This window comes from Hevea brasiliensis, chromosome 17 (assembly GCF_030052815.1).
Source record: "Hevea brasiliensis isolate MT/VB/25A 57/8 chromosome 17, ASM3005281v1, whole genome shotgun sequence".
NCBI lineage: Eukaryota > Viridiplantae > Streptophyta > Magnoliopsida > Malpighiales > Euphorbiaceae > Hevea > Hevea brasiliensis.
Window position 1 is genome coordinate 24,208,713 of NC_079509.1, and position 6,347 is coordinate 24,215,059.

Below are 6,347 nucleotides of genomic sequence, written 5' to 3' on the forward strand. Positions count from 1 at the left end.
CCGCTAAACTAAAACCGCTATGCAACATCAACTCACTAAGGGTCGTCTCATGTACTTATATATCTGGGTAACCCAAACTAGTGAAAAATCAAATTTTCCCTTTTATCTAAGGGATTAACATCATCATCCCAACCCCCATAACTATCGATTTTAATTTGCAAAGAGCAGGACGTTAAATCTGTTTGCCCTTATAGAGGGACGAGGCGGGGTGCCTAACACCTTCCCCACCCATATATGGACCCCAAACTTAGAATCTCTATTTCGAAGTGGTTTCTTTTAATTTACCCTTTTTTTTGTACAAATAGTTTTCTTTAATTTCCCGCAAAATTAAAGTGGTAACTCCTCACTCTTTCCCACTTTGGTGAGTGTTCGTCCAGGCAACCGCAAAACACCTTGCTACAACACCTAGAAAAGCCTTGATTGAAAATAAATAGTGATTACTAGATAGAAAAGTAAAAATAAGAAAAACAGAACATAAAAGGTTAAATGAGCCGAGAGTACAACGATGGGTGACCTTCTCGGGAAATGACTGTAAGGTCAATCGTAACTCAAATTTTGAACCAGAAATGTGACGCCACGGTCCTTAGGACTATTATGAACACAGTGAAAATGAGAAAATCTCGAAAAAGTATTGTTAGGCCAGTCAAATAATTAGGTCAGGGAGCCGAAAGAAATATTGAATTATTTGCAAACTGGATCGAACCAGCGAGGGGCAATTTGGTCAATTTACCCCTAGAGCTGACTCCTGACCTAACTATCAAATAAAATCGGAGAAAAGAAAATTTTGGGATCAAGAATTAAATTAAAGAACTAAAGAAAAATAAATGCAAAAGAAAAAAAAAAGGGAAAAGTTTATTTACATCATGCTTACCTCATTGGATGACATCATCATGATGTCAAAATCCATTTTTAATTTTCCTACAAATATTGACCAAGTCAACTAAGACTAAAAGACTTAAAAATACCTAAAAAAGAAAAGAAAAAAACTAATTTTAGTCTTCATCTTCTTCTTTGCCGCCCCACCTCTCTCTCTTATCACCATTGAAGAAAAACCATGGAAACTTGAATCCAAGCTTGATTCCCACCACTAAAACCTACTTTGACCCCAAATTAGTCCACAAAAATTTATTAGTTCAACTTGAGAAAGCGATCTAGCAAGAAAGAAAGAAGAAAAGAGGAGAAAAGTTGAAGATTGAACATCAAAGTTGAGGTAAGAATTTAAATTGAAATTTTTAGTTTAAAACATATGTTTTGAGTTAATTTAACTTAGATTTTAACTTGAATCCAAAAGAAAACTATTATGGGGGACCAAATAGAAATTTTAGCCAGCTAGGATTAGGGTTTGAAATGAATGAGTTTGATGGTTTTGAATGATTATTTGATATGAATTAAGTGTATAGATGTTGATTATGTACTTTAAATTCATTAATTGAATGAATTGTGTAAGTTAGGATTCTTGGCACTTAGGGTTTGAGAGAAAAATTGTAAAAAATGGTCAATGGATGTGAATGACCTTATTTGAGTTGAGGAATGGTCATGTATGACCAATTGTGGTGTGTAGGAAGTGTTGGAATTGAGTTTGAATTCGGATTGGATATGGTCATTCTGCAGGCAGCATGACCAAGGTCTCTTCTGACCAAGGTCCCTTCTAGGGACCAAAACTAAAAATTTACAAGTCTAATTGGTATAAGGCCAATTGAGAATGAAAATAGACACAAAATGGAACATTTTTCATTTAGGAATCATGCCCAGAAAGTGACCATAGCATAGTAAACAAATTGGCCAAACCCGGAATTAGGCAATCTGATACAAAAATGACCAAATGAACAGTGTTTGTTCATTTAGCCATAACTTGGGCTAGGCAGGTCTAATTCGGCAGCCATGATTCAAATGGCTATAACTTGAGCTAGAAAACTCCAAATTGAGTGATTCAAAAAGAAGAATAAAGTTAAGACAATAGGGAACATTTTCTATGAAGAAAGTTTTGCCAAATTCTAACAGAAAAATGACAAATAGAACAGTGCAACATAAGGCACCAAAACTGAAAATTTGCAAATTTGCCTAAAAGACTTAGATTTTGAGTAAACAACCAAAACCAACAAATTTAGTAACCAAAATGTGGTATGTGGGTGAATTTGGAATTCCCATACCTATTAAGCCTTAGAAAGTCAACAAATTGACTTGAATAGTATCATGAATAGTAACCCCGAAATACAAATTTTAAAGAACGTCAAGTTTAGCATATTAAAGCTAATTATAAGTAGATTTGAATTTATTTTTGGAGTTATGGTAAATGGTGATACTGAAACACTGTGAAACTGTGTGTTTCAGTGGAAAAGAATACCGGGAAAGAACCCAAGACATTTAGTCAAGGCCGAGAAGTGACTCGTATAAGGTTTGTGCATAACTAACTATTTTGTTACTTTTGACTTCTAAATTGATTTGAACAAGTTATTTTATGATTTATAATTTTGTTGTGTTGAGGATTTTAATTTGTTGAATGAAATTGTATAAATTAAATGTAAATTTTCTTATGCATTTAAGGATTTATTGCATTGTTTTGAGAATCGTAAATTTTAAGTTTGATGTGTTGCCAACCTTGAGCATGAATTTATGATGATTAAATATGTTGATGATTTGTAAATACTTTGTAAATAGAAATTATTTTGAATATGATTTGAAACCACAGTTGACATGACAAAAATTATTGTGAATTCTTATTAGCTTGTCTAGTGAGATATCTCCTCCACTAGATGGGGCGAGTTCCTTCCTCTCTGGCTTGCTAGTTGGGGAAGAGTTTGAATGAGTACTCATATATACTAGCTAGTCTTTGTTCCTCCCTTTTAGCCTCGGTTATTGGAAGAGTGTGAAATGTCGTGGTGTACAACAGAGCATCTATTTGAATTTTGGGTAATGGGTTCAACTGTGTGAATTTTTGACAATGCCCTTTAAATTATGCATAGTTTGATAAATTGTGGTTGAAATAAATAATTTGTCAGTTATTCAAAATATTTTTGTATTGTTTCAGCATTTAATAGAAATGTAGATAAATAGTTACTATTTAATCAAAATGTTATTCAAATGAATAATTTGTATGAATGAAAATATTGATTTCTGAATGTTATGAATTTTGAAGAATTTAGAAATTTTAAATTTTTATTTGTTATGAATTGTCAAGCATAACTTGTATTAAGTTTTAAATTATTAGTTTGTGCACCACTGAGTTCACCACTCAGCGATAGCTTTGTATACTGTCGCAGGTGAAAGAAAATATAAAGCAGCTAAGCAAGATTACTAAAAGGCATAGTGAGACTATCTTCAGGTATATCTTAGGTATACCCTTGTACTTTAGATTTTGATGTAATTCTGTAATTGTATGTATGAAATTTACTTTGAGCAGTTGTACCAACTCTTTTGTAATATATTTTTGGATTGTAATGAAATACAAATTATTATAAGGTTATCTTGAGATTTTATGTATTTATAAAGTTTTGCACTACTAAATTTTTTATGATCACATGAATGTAAATATTAATTTTGTTACCTTAATGAGAGGTTTCAACGTTTTATTTAATTTAAACTGTGTATTGAGTTGCTTGTGTTGATTTGTGAAATGAGATTGAATAATGGAGTTGTGATTGAGAAAATATTGTGAGTATCTTTATTTTCAGGTTTTGAAGAACCATTTTCTCAAAATACAAACGGCAATCTTCTGAAATTTTTGTAAAAATTGCGAGAGATTTTAAATATCTAAAAATTTGATTTATGTTTGGACTTTAAATAAAGGTTTTTAATATCTGAGAAAATTTTACCCACCAATTTAAAAATGAACGAAAATTGTTTCAAAATCCCTTGTAGTATATTTAATGGGTTACCGGTAGGCGAAGTACGGTAATATATTAGATATACTACGGGAGCATGTTACATCTTACGAGGAGTAGGGTGTGACAAAATTTGAGTATACCAATGCGTTGTACTCTCCAAGAGCTTCAAATTTGAGAATTTTTTGATATTAAAAAATTTATGAGACCCACAAGCTTGTTGATGAGATTTCGAGTCTTTAAGGTTGTCTTTTTATTAAATAAAATTATATGTTAACTCCTAGTGCTTCGGGCTTGCTATAGTTACTTTCATTTTGGAGAAATTTTACTGACACCTGAGATAATAATTTTGGTCCGGATGCACAGGCCTTAGGACCCACCTCAGAAGTGGGTCAATGTTACAGTTGTTTCTACCATTTTCAGACGCTCTGGACATGTTCTAGGTGTCAGAATTGGTGTAAGTAACTTCAAACTAAAATTGACTCTTTTTGCCTTAAGTTGAGTTTAGCTCATTAACTAATAAAATATTCGTAGATGATTGAAATGCAATAATTTCAATTGTAATATTAATATAAAATTATTAAGGACCCCAGAGAATATTTATAGAATTTTCAGAGTTAATTTAGATAATTTTAAACAATAGTGAAGTTTAAACTCCTGAACTAAAACAGAGCAATGACACTAGTTTAGGTTGTTTTGGTAAGCTCTGGATGGGCATTATGATGTGTTGTGTTATGGGCCTAAGATTGAATTGTTGAGATATAAGTTGTGTTCTTCTTACATGGAGCTTAGGTTCTAGGTATAGGGGAAATTTTGCTAAATTTCTAGCATGAACGTAGGAGTCTTTTGTCTCTTTACAAATTATTGTTAGTTAATTCTTGATAGTTCTTTGATGTATTTGCTTAGGAAATCCAAATCAGCCATCTTCATCTTTTCAGCAGAACCAGTAGGGGTTGGATTGTTTTGTGAGTTGGACATTAATTATATTTGTAATTTCAATATTATTATTTAATTATTGTTGACATGTTCATGCATGCACAAAACATGTATGCATAAGTAGTTAAGTATATATGAGAATTTCGTTACTGCATATTTATTTCCTGTTAATCATTTATGGTTGTCACCTAAGGATAATTTGGAAGGGTGTGTGTGTGTGTTTTTGTGTGGAGTATATTATAGATATGAACTGGATAGGCAGACGCTGCTTGAACTTTTCTCGCTAGGATTTAATTCTTATGGATATGGTAAATTCAAGGTGAGGCACAGCTTTGAATTGATCTCGCTGGCCCCGCCCTTAGATTTAAGCGAAAGTTCGACTTGAGTTGAGCTCACTAGCCAGTCTTGGATTAAGAGAGTTGGATATGGATCAACTCCTATAGTTATGTATAAAAATGTTTTACTGGGTCCAATTGTAGCTCCAAATTATCTTCTTTTGTGAGTATTGGATGATTTACTTATTGTATGTGTTTGTGTGCATTTCATATTTAGGAATGCATTAGTTGTAAAAAGCTATAGAAATTATATTTATAATCAATATCTAAACTCTTTAAGTTTAACGCTCATCCCTATACAATTATTTGTTTTCAGGTTACAGGTGGATATTGTTTAAAAATTAACCTGCTTTTTTTCTGGTACGAAATTTTGAAACTGTTGATATATTAAACGTTATTTAACTTATTTAAATCTATAACTCTACAATAACTGTATTAGTTCTTCCTTATGATGCAAAAACTAACTTGTTAAATTTATTATGTATGTGTGACTTTGGATTTGGGATGAGCGGAGCTCCCCATTATGGTTTTGGATATGATTGTGGCTTTTGATGGTGAGCTGAGCCTCCAAATTGTGAATTTTATTGTGTTATAGGTTGGGTGAGTTTTTCGCCCCGTTGGATTATTCATTTTATAACCAGACTCTATCCGTTTGTTTTCTTATTTTTTGGGCTTTATTATTGGGTTATTGATGATCTAGGCTTGCTATGGGTTTTGGGAGCTTTATACTAACTTAAGTCCTAGTGCCGATTTTGCTAAAAAATCGGGCATGACAGTAACCATCCGCCAGACCCATAAGTAAATGATTGGCCTAAAACATATTCTTACTAAAGTTTCAATATAATTTTTGGAATGGAGGATAAAATCTAAAATTTATAGGCTGTGAATTAACCATATCAGATATAAATTCAATTTTAGTTACATCTAACTTATATATTAATGCAATAATTAAGAATTTTAGAAATATATTTATAATTAAAAAAATATAAATTTATTTTATATGAGATATTTTTTAATGAATTTATAAGAAATTCAATTAAAAGAAAACTTCAAAAATATTAATTAAAGAATTTATATGTTTGGCTAACAAAATTTAATTTCTTTTTTTATATTTTTACATCATTCAAATACAATTGTATTAAAATATTTTTATGTAAAGAATTATAAGATAGAGTTTAAATTCTATGAGAATTCACTTAAAAGGTGATTCATATAAATAAAATACATTCTTACTTTTGTAAATAATATAAATCAT